We start from the raw sequence: 11375 nt of genomic DNA, 5'->3' as shown, positions 1-11375 counted from the left end.
GGTAGGAGTTTTTAAATTACTTGTGCAGATGCGGGTGATATCACTTGTGACTGAGTAGCAGCTGGATAGGAAAAGACGCATGGCCTGCTTAGGTGCCTGTGATGTCATTCGTGGCAGGAACTAGCCCGTTGCTTTTTCAGGTGCTTGTCATGTTCCTGGTGGCTGAGTAGCTGGAGAAGACAACATGAATCACACAAAGGCGACCCGAGCCTCTAATCGAGCAGCGCTGAAGATGCTCTGTTCCCGGTCATTTTTTTTCCCTGAGATCTCTGCGTGCTAATTTAATATGCTCAGTAGGTGTAGAAAGCTTCCACCCTTCTGGATCACACGGGTGCTTTCATGAAGGAAGTCTCGAGTTAAAAAATTTCAAAAAAACCCCAAACCCGTCTGTTCTTTCTCACATGGTCAAACTCTCTACAGAAATCAGAAGCACCACTTAGGACTGGGTTTGGTTATGATGCAATTTTATTGTTTCGATCCTAAACGTCAAGTTTGATGATTAGCATTCTTATGATAATGTTTGTCTGCGGCCTTTGATGGTAAATTGCAGGTTGTGATGGCAAGCTCCGTCACAAGTACTGAACGCTTCTGTCCATAAGCCATGCACCTGAAACACGTGGCAAAGAGTGAGGCAACATTTGCTGGTGATGCTGCAAATGCTTACTTTTTAGTCCTCCTCTCCGGAGTTCTCTCTGGATTTCTTTTTCTTCTTCACTTTCTTGCATTTCTTTTTCAATTCTGCATCACCAGAATGCTCGCTTCTGCCTTTCACCGCTTTCTTTTGGGTGCACTTTCATCCCCCTCTGCACAGGCGTGTTTCCTCTTTCTGCACGTTTCTTTTCCGTGTGCCTGGCCAGAGCCTGCAGGCTCTGGGTGAACCGGCACTGGTGGGAGCGCACGTTGTCCAAGTGAGTATTTCCCCGGCTGCTGCTCACCTACCGAGCCAGGCTGCGTGTCTGCTCTGTGGCCGCTCAAGCCGTGCACGCTTTCCCCTCTGGAGCTTCTGCCATTCACGGGGGCTGTTTCTCTCCCTGTGGGAAGAGCTGCACAGGTTCCCACTGCCAGGCGCCGGCTGACGGTGAGCGCGCTTCTGCGTTTCTGCGTGGCGAGTGCGCCTCGGGCTGGGAGGCGACAGTCTGGTTGGCTTCTGTTCAGCTTCCCCCCCTGCTCAGAGTCAGAGCGCGCTCTCTTCCTGCCGCAGCGCTGAGGGGGAGTTCCTGCAGAGTCCCGTGCTTGTCTCTTCCTTTGGGTCCTCTGCATATTTTCTCCACCTTCTTGATTCCTCAGTCCCACGGTGACGCCAGAAAATGGACTCTTCTGCACTTGGTCCAGCTTTGCCCCACAAGTGCTCTTTGTCTCTTGGCATTCAGCACCTGCTCCAGGGCTCAGATCATGGTGCCTGGAGAAACAACAGTGATCTTAGTCTGGGGTTGTTCTCGCAGCCTCCTCGTGCCTTCAGTCTCATCCTTTCATTGTCTGGCAGCACTTGGTGTGACACGCAGAAGCCTGAACCAGCGCTAGAAGCTGGAAATGAGATCACGGTCTTCCAGCCACGTCTGTCCCTTTCAGAGCAGTAACTCATCTTTATACCCTCTCGGACCTCCATTTCGCCTCTTTTCGCAGCTAGCCAGTCTCAGAGAGCAGACAGCCAGCAACTTACACCAGCACAAGAGTTTAGTGCCAGACAAGGAGGGAGAAGAAAGGAGCGGGCAAACTGCAGAACAGACAGAACTTAACTAGACAAACAGTCATTCTCTCCTAGGACAGAAAGCAAAACCCACCACAGGAGAACACCACCACCACGATCAGTAACAGGAGAGGGAGTGTATTCGGAACACCCTTCCACACTTGTTATTACCTGGCATAGAAGAGTAAATACGGACGCTGGCGGAGAACCGTCTTGATGTCACAAAGACCTACAGAGTCATCATTCATCTTGTACCACCGTCCATCGCCGGCCTGCAAAGAAAGGCAACGCTATCTTTAGATGAACTGCAGGATTTTTAACACAAAAACACAGAGAGAACACCACTGAAGGACACCATGCGCCAACGCAAATCGCAGAGTTGACTTTTACCTTCACGAAGCAGTAATAGTGTCCTGCCTGACAGCTGGAACCTTCATGCACCAGGACAGCATACAAGGAGTAGAGGAGTGGTTCTCCAGCCGCTTGAGACATGTATGCACCAAGGTCCAAATATTCCGGATACTGCACAAGCTAAAGAGAGACCGAGAAGACTAAAAGTTATCCTGAGAGTCTTTAGGAAGCAGCCTGAGAAAACCTTGCCACCAAACACAGGCTAGAGGTATAGAAATAGATCTTCTCGGTTCATCAAAAAAAGGCGTTGCCATTTCGTCATTGAAGTGGCAGAAAACTGTTCTCGGCCAAACCAGCTCTTTACGAGCACAGCGGAGTGCTTATCTTCGCATTGGAACTTTCCTCTTACCACAAGGGAAAGAGCAAGGCACAGCTACCAGAGCTATTGCATTGATTTTTCTTAGGCAGCTGCACTCGATAGCCATCGTGTGCAGACGTTAACAACTTCCAAAAAAGGGTTCTCCTTCGGGAAAGGTCTCCTTCCAAGCAGACAAAGTTGCAGTGCACTTGTATACATACCTTGCTAATCTTTCTGCCAGAGAAAGGATCGAATCTCTTCAAGCACACTGTCAGGACATTGGAGGAGCGATGTATCGCAAGCCTCTTGGACGCAGTGGCCAGCTGTTCACACCTTGAAAACAAGCACAGACCCAACTGTTGCAACCAATCTTCTCCCCGCTTCACCCCCCATCCACGTATGGTTGCGTAAAGGCTTGTTTTGCCCAACTATCGTATGCGCAGGTTTGCATTTCAGACCCCTTAAGTCCGTACGCTCTCACGGAAGGTAGCTTCGGTCTAGGGTGGCTCACTTTGGAGAGCAGCAGTCTACAGTCTTTACAAGAACTAGGAACGACACTGTTCAGAGAGCCGGCAGAGGCTGCTATTGCTCCGAGGACTGCGGTCTCCTGGACAGAGACGCAAGCATCCAAAAAGCCTTGGAAATGAAACTGTTGATTGCTTTCTCGAGGCAGCTGCTGTTGCCAAATCACTGTCCAGAGCTCTTCCTCGCTTCAGCTCACCACTGCGTATGGGACGTGTCTTCTCCCTTCTGGCCATGGGGGTAGTTCAGCGGGCAACTTCATAGCTAGGAAGGTTGACCACCTCCAGGGCAGACAATGCCAGGAAGAAAATTCTCATCAAAGCTTTCCAAATATCCAGGCAGAAGGGAAAAAAATTACCCGTGTTAGAAACAAGTGCATTATTTTCCAAGTTCCGGATGACTCGGGTGGATTAGTTGTATGGGAAAGAAAAAAAAAGAAAAAACCCAGGCTGTCTCATGACTGTGTTTCTCAATTAAGTCAAAATGTAACTAGGGCTCCCGGACATGCAATACCGTAACCCAGTATCTACTATGAAGATGTCTTTAGTAATAATCTTACTTGCTACATTTATAGCCATTTTCACCATCCAACTGCTCAGGTTTGAAAAAGTCTTCCAGAGCTTCAGTGACAGATGAGGCTGCCTGGATGAGAAAGAAAGGAGAGCGCTAAGCTCCTGGAAACCCAAAATCCCAAGAAATAGCTACCCGTGTGGTGCCAGCGTTATCCCAAGAAAGAGCTACCCCTGGGCGGTACCAGAGTTGCCTGTGGTACGCATGGTCAAAAATAGCAAAAGCAATCAAAGCCATCCGAGCAGCAATCAGAGGCGAATTGAGGTAGTCCAAAGCAGGGTGGTATGGCAGTGTCATCAGGGCTGTAGATGCCATCCTTACTCTCTGCCCAGCTGACACCCAGCACGGGGAGGCCGTTTACAGGACTTCCACCGAAGGAGCACAGAAGCCCGGTTCCCTCCCCATCCAGCACCAAGCTCTTGCGTGGTAACAGCCCACAGTTTTAAATCAACGGAGCTTACTGGAGATAAACTAGGCCCCCTGCAGGGGTCTTGAAACATTGTGCACCACAATTTCAAACCATCTTACCTTGATATCCAAAGGAATATCAAGGAATGCTTCGTAGGTGTCGGAAACGGCTTTGCAGCTCAAGCACGTTACTGGAAGGCAAAGAGAAATGCTTCTCAGGTTGGGAAGGAGACTAACTCTGCCCGTTTCAACAACCAACACATACTACTTTAGAGGCACTGGACATACTGCTGCATACTAGAAACTAGAAGTTTGTTTACCACAAAGAGAGAAGGAGCCAGAGATCATTCTAAGGACGGTAATATTTTTAAAAAGTACCTCTGGATCTCAGAAAGCCCCCAAATATTTGATGGACGATGGTAGTTTCTTGAGAAGAGATGCCCAAGCTGGAAACAAATCGTAAGGCAGAGAGTTATCTCCTCCAAGAGTTTTGCTTTGTGTGAAAACTCTGGGCATAGGGTTTCCTTGATGGGAGAACATCAAGGAGTCCAGAGGGCTCAGGAACACTGCAAAGGTAATTTGCTTGTGCTTACTCGCTGCTTCCACTCGGACGAGCTCTCTGCATGGCATTGATAGTGTAGCTTAAGAACTCGTGGGCATCTTCCTGCATGCCAGGCTGGAAATGTTCTCCTATTCCTAAGACAGAAGTTGTTAATAGTTCTCTCTGACAAGAAGGGAAGAAACGTGTAAAAGCACCTGAAATGACTTACTTCTGAGGACCCGGATGACAGCCTTAGGTTGGATGGCACTGGCTGAAGAATGCAGGACCTCGTTAACGTGCGCTTCCATTATGCACATCATGCAGAAGCCTTGCTGACGACCTGAAGAGGGAGGGAGGGAAGCAAGCTTCTCAGGTTAGCAAAGTACCATAGCAATGGCAAACCTAACGGAGATCTTGAAGTTATAAGAACAGTCTCCACTCTTCTGCCAAGGTGCCAATGTGCCAACAAGCCCGGGACATTTTAGTGCATAGGAAACTGTCTTCAGAGAGATGCTTAACTGACAGAAGTTTTCTGTGCAATAAGCAAAGAGAGTTTAATGTGCAGGAAAAGGGCCCGAGACCCGGGACTAGAAAGCGGTGCCTTTCTGAAGATGAACACACCTAGGTAGGACAAGAGGCTTCAGGCTTGAGAGTTCAAAGAACACCAACTCGGGGGGCTGACAAAGAAGGGATGCTTTTCTCCTAAATCAAATTCGAGATTCTGGGAATCCTTGGGAAGTGCCCGACAAATTTACAAGGAGAAGTTCATAAAAGTACTCACACGACTGGCCGTGCGCACGAGAGAGCAGGTAGTTGGCCAGAGGGGGAGTGTACGTCAGGCACTGCAGGACGGAGTTGAGGAAGCAGGTATTGCCCAGGTTATGGAGTCCTGCTCCAGCTCTCTGTCTTTGCTGCCACTCCATGCAAATCTTCTCCGGGGGACAGAGGATCCTTTGTGGCGGAGCCATTCCCTCGGCAATGACTGCAGGGAAATGACATTTGAAAAGAGATGAGATGATATTGTTGCCTGAAAGCCTATTTGAAAAGTCGAGTTCTGTACAGGAGCACCCAGGACAACCAGCTCTAACCTCCAACACAGAAACATCGGGGGAAGCCTGACACTGCCATCGCAAGAAACAGTTTTGGAAAATAGTCTGTTCCCCTGCTTACTTTGCTAAAGTCCAACAAACCCACACTCTGATTTCTGTGCCTCGGGCTACCTTCCTTTCCCTCCAGAGTCTTGAATTGGATTATCAGGGCAAGTCTTCCCATTTCCCGATTGTAACTTGATGAAAACAAGCAAGTCCCTAGCACAGAAAGTAACCCTACTGACGTCAGATCTTTCTACGAGCAATGTCATCTTTCAAAGTCTTGCACATAGCGGCAGAGGAGTGACAAAATGCATTTTCCTGTGTCGAATTGAAAACGCCTGGGTAAGTCTGGCTGCTCTCAGGAGACACCCCAGAATTCACTCTAGGTTGTCAGCACATCCACGTTCAGGGATGGAGCACCAGCCACGTCCGTTGCCTTTAGGGATTCACAAAGTCCAAGCCTGCTGGTGAAGCCGTTACTCACGGGAGTCATTCCCCATTGCAGCCATCGCTCCTCTCAGGAACAGAGGGGAAAGTTTGGGATGACAAAGGATGTCAGGACGCGCTCCAGAAAGAGACGATCAGCGCCAATCCCGTCACCTGATGGCAAAGAAATAATTGTAGCTCAATAAAACGATTAAAACCCCCCCCAAGCACAACCTACACAACAGCATCCGCTATCCAAAGTGTTCCAGTGGTACCTGTAACTGCTGCAGAGCTGCAGGCTGATGGCCCTACTGACCCTGTCACAGGACTCCAGTTGACAGCAATTACCAAGGCCCTTTTGAAAGACTGCGTTGCATGTCACCTTCTCTGAGGAGGAGCTGCTGCTTACCTGTGGCTAGCGTTAGCAGCAGAGCCCTCTGGCTCTCGAGCCCACGCTTGCCCACCTTGTATGCAGGAGTGACTGGCTTTCAGCCGCTGCTTTAACGGCTGCCTTTGCCGTGCTCCTTTTCTGTCTCCCTTCCTACCGCATCAGTCAGGGTGGGCTTCTTGTCATTCTAGGCTGAGCCCAACGCCTCAGACTGCACTGCCACCCCCCTACTTCCCTGTCCTAGGATATGGCAAAGAACTAAGAATTAGCAAGTAGAAACTCTGCCCATAGCCCTGGCCAGCCTATAAAGGTGTAAGAGCTAAGCCTAGAGCTCGGAAGGTATAGACCAGCCGATACTTTTATCCCGTATCTACCTACTCTATGATCTGTCCTGAAAGTCAAATCATAATCACCTTTGAAAGAGGATGGGAGTTGCAGAGAAGCGGGCAGTAAACGATAAATGGTTGGAAAAAGTAGGCACGCAAGTAGCAAAGGAAGGAGCCGAGTTATCCCGAAGGCCAGCTCAGCCCAACTAGCTTTCGCTGACCCGCTCCTCAGGATACCAAGCCCTGGCCAGGTGAGCTCACAAGCGCCGGGCGGGTGCCGCATGACTGCCCCTTTGTGACATGGGGCCGCACGGGGACGTGTCCCCTTGAGCCACGTGACCACGCAGCTGCCGCAGCCCGGGCAGCTCCGGCAGCCGGCAGCCGCTGGGCTTCCCCACACGCTGCCGGCGAAGGGCCGTACGTCCGCTGGCAGAGCCCCCGCCTCTTCCCTGAGCCGCACCAGCCGGATGAATAAAAACCTGCCCCGGGCTGTAAGCGTGCCTGTTCACAGCTTTGGCTGGAACATTCGGGTTGCCGAGGGTTTCTTTTCCACTCTTCCCAGGTACAGGAACTGTGTCCGTGAGACTCATGTAGCAAAGCACCTGATCGCTTACAGCTTCATTTCCAATAAATTTTATCTGCCCCCCAAGATTCAACCACAGGCTGACTCTGAACTAGAGCTACCAAAGAAGCACCTTCAGCAACCGTGCTGGGTGGACCTTGGCTGGCTGCCAGGCCCCCACCCAGCCGCTCTCTCACCCTGGAGCTCTGAAAAGCGTTTGGGGGTGCCTTTTTAGCATCTGGTTTAGCCCCTTGTCTCGCCCGGAGGGCAGTGAGTATTGCTCCTGCCCCAACGAGGCAGCTGGTTGTAACTCCTGCCACGCTTGAACTGCTCGGTTTGGCCCTTGCCCCACTCGCGGCATCTGCTCTTCCCCAGTCCTGTTCAGGGCAGTTAGTTGTACTCCTGCTCAGCTCAGGGCAGTTAGTTTTGCCCCTGCTCCACTCGGGGAGGCTTTTCTCTTTTCATGTTTTGCTTGAGGCTTCCAGTTTGGGCACAGCCTTGCTCGGGTGCCTTGCTTTCCTCATGTCCCTCTCGGGACGGCTGAGTTTTTCCTCTCTTTGCTTGCGGAGGCTCGTTTTGCCCCTTCCCCACACAGGGTACCTGGCTTTACTGTGGCCTTGCTCAGGTGGCCTTTTATGCCCCTGCCCAAATTGGGGTGGCTAGTTTTGCCCCGCCCTGTCTGGGCATTTGGTTTGTCCCTGTCCTGGTCAGGGCATCTCTTTGTGCCCCTGGCCCCCCATGGGGCATGTCATTCTGCCCCTGCCCCCGCCCCGCTTGGAGCAGATATTTTTGCCCTGCCCAGCTGGGGTCCCGGTTTGCCCCAGCCTCTGCCTGCCCCCCAGTCCCTCCTGCCCCGGCACCTCTCGTTTCCCTCCAGTCCCGGCTCGGGCGTTTCTCCTGACTAGGCGGTGTCCCGTCGGGGCAGGGGCCGGGGAGGCTGCGCCGTGGTCCCCTCCCACGCACAACCCCGTACCTGGCTTTGGTCTGCGGTGGCACTGTGGCTGTGGGGCTGGCGGGGATGGGGCGAGCGGCCGCCGGGCCCTGGGGGCTCCTTGTCCCTCAGTTTCGTTCTGGTGAAAGGCGGCCCCTCTGCAGGCAGGCAGCTGCAGGCAGCTGTCTGCGTTTTCCGCAGGCGCTGCTGCCTGGGTCCTCGGAGGGCTTCATGGCCCAAAAGGTGCCAGCCCGAGTGCCAGGGGCTCCCTGGATGCACAACACTTGCGCTCTTACCAGTCCCGCCAGTTACCAGTTCCCACCAATGGACTCTACACGTAGAGAGAAAAACTACCCCATGAATTACATATGCAAGTTCAACACGTGTTTTTAATTCTGGCTTTGGCTTTTCAGCCTGTTGGTACCAACTGAGTATTGTTTTTCCAAGGCAATCCCAACAGCTGAACAGGGATTAAAGCTCTTCCTGGAGGGACCTGTGGGCAGGTGGGTGGGCCAGCAGAGCGGTCAGTGTCTCTCGAAGGTCTCTCTGAGCTCCTCCTGGCCAGAGGTGGCTCTGGGAGGAGGGACGAGATGGGCTGCTGGTGCCCATGTGCAGGTGCTTGTGATGTCAGTTACGACACAGTTCCTGACTGGGCAGGTGCAGGAACCTGGCCTGTGCAGGTGCCTGTGATGTCACTGGTGGCAGGAATGCTCATAGGGCATTGAACGGAAGCTGGCTTGTGCAGGGGCTTGTGATGTCAGTTACGACACCGTTCCTGACTGGGCAGGTGCCTGTGATGTCACTGGTGGCAGGAATGCTCATAGGGCATTGAACGGAAGCTGGCTTGTGCAGGGGCTTGTGATGTCACGCCTGGCACATTAGCTGATATTGCAGGCGCGGGAACCAGGCTTATGCTGCTGTTTGATGTCACTGGTGAACTGTGCATCTCACATGGCAAGTGCGGCAACGTGGCTTGTGCAGCTGTTTATGTCACGCCTGGCTTAGTACCTGATAGGGCAGGTGCTGGAACCTGGCTCATGCAGGTGCTTCCGAGGTCATTTGTGGCACGGTTCCTGATTGGGCATGTGCAGGAACTAAGCTTGTGTAGGTGTTTATGTCAGCTGTGGCACAGTTCCTGATAGAGCAGGGGCAGGAAACGGCCTTGTGCAGGTGTTTATGTCACTGGTGGCTTAGAAGCTCATAGGACAGGCGCAGGAACCTGGCTTGTTCAGGTCTTATGTCACTGGTGGCGGGAATGCTGATAGGACATTGAATGAATCCTGGTCTTGCACATGCTTATGATGTCACGGGTGGCTCAGTAGCTGATAGGGCAGGCGTGAGAACCTGGCTTGTGCAGGTCCTCTTTACTCTTTGCATCTCCAGTCTCTACGTAAATCATTCTAACTCGATTTTCCGTTGCATGTTTCTTCCATGCAGTAATTAGTAAGGTGAACCTTGCCATCAAACTTGCTGAACCTTGTCAGAGCACTGTTAAACTTTCTTAAATTCCATCGAACTTCCTGAACTGTCAAATTATTATTTTACCTCAGTAAAACATATCGCTGCCCCTCTCTTTGGGTGAGGTGCATTCCACTGCTTCGCAACAGTGCATGCTCCTGCCATAACAGTTACAGAGCCGCCAGTGAAATCACCAGCACTTGAACCCTGCAGGGGCCTGTGCCTGCCCTAACAGGTAGCCACCAGTGACATCCCAAGTAGCCGCATAAGCCAGGTGACTTCTCATACCCAATCAGCCACAGAGCCACCAGTGACATCACAAGCACCTACACAAAGCAGGGTCCTCTTCCTGTCCTATCACCTACTAGGATCATGCAGCATCTCTAGCCCTATCACTTACTCAGCCACTCATGACCTCACAAACGCCTGCACGAGCCAGGTAACTCGTCATAGCCAGTCAGCTGCCCAGGCAAAGGGAACGTGAGAAGCAGATGCACAGCCCGGTGTCCTTTCATACCCAAACAGCTACTCAGCCGCGAGTTACCTCACAAGTGCCCGCACAAGCAAGGGGCCTGCTCCTGCCCTTTCACACACTCAGCCACCTATGACCTCACAAGCACCATCAAAAGCCAGCAGCCTGCTGCTGCCCTCTAAACTACCATTGCACCAGAGACGTCACAAGCCCCTGCACAAGCCAGGGGCCTGCGCCTGGTCTGAAACATCCTCACCACCGGTGACATCGCAAGCACCTGCACGAGCCAGGAGTCCTGTCATTCCCAATCGCATGCTCGGACAACAGTTACCTCAAAAGCACCTTCGCAAGCCAGGGCCCTGCTTCTGCCCTACCACCTACTGGGTCACCAGTGACCTCACGTGCACCTGCAGAAGCCAGGGGCCTGCTCCTGCCTATCACGAATGAGCGGTTTAGAGGCCGCTCAAGGAATCACTGTCGAAGCTATCAGCAGAAAGTGATCTTAATAGAAATTGATAACAGCATGACTTAGCAGAGTTCGATGGCAAGGTTCACTCTGTCACTTACTCCACAGATGAAGCGCACAAAGGAAACGAGCATGGGAAGCTGAGAAGCCCTTGGCTAGTGTAAACACTACTTAGCAACAACTAAAACATCAGCGTGTTATCAACATTATTCTCATACTAAATCCAAAACACAGCACTATACCGGCTATTAGCCAGAAAATTACCTCTATCCCAGCCGAAAGCAGGGTATCGTGTTACAATTGAGTTGGGACGATTTATAGAGAGGCCAAGGACAGAAAGATTAAGGGAGACCCTCCCGTTGAGTCACGAGCTTCAGAGAAGACCCCGCTGGATCCAATCTTAGTCTCAGACTCGGACAATGGTTTATGTCTAAGGGACTATATGTGTTTAGCAGCAGTCTGAGGATCATTCACGATCTTAAGATAAATCATAAGATTTTAGCAGACTCTATTTGCTAGTGGGTACAAACACACACGCACACGGATGCAAAGATAGATAAATATACAAAGATATACCTGTTAAAAATCCCTCATCATACTCGAGGAAGACCCTCCTGTTCAACAGAAACTTATTGCCAGAATACCAGGAGATGGACAAGTGCCAGCTTCTTCTCTTGACAGGGAAATTGCTACACTTCCTTCATTATTTTCAAAGGTAGCTTCTGGTTTAAAAAGAAAAAAGTGGTTGAGAGGTTTGGGCATCTATGACATCTCAGGACTTGTAGCTGTGCTAGTTCAAGGTAAAGATTTTAGGGAAA

The sequence above is a fragment of the Calonectris borealis genome, unplaced genomic scaffold (assembly GCF_964195595.1).
Source record: "Calonectris borealis unplaced genomic scaffold, bCalBor7.hap1.2 HAP1_SCAFFOLD_96, whole genome shotgun sequence".
NCBI lineage: Eukaryota > Metazoa > Chordata > Aves > Procellariiformes > Procellariidae > Calonectris > Calonectris borealis.
The sequence above is the reverse complement of the archived record's forward strand: the minus strand, read 5'-3'. Positions refer to the sequence as shown.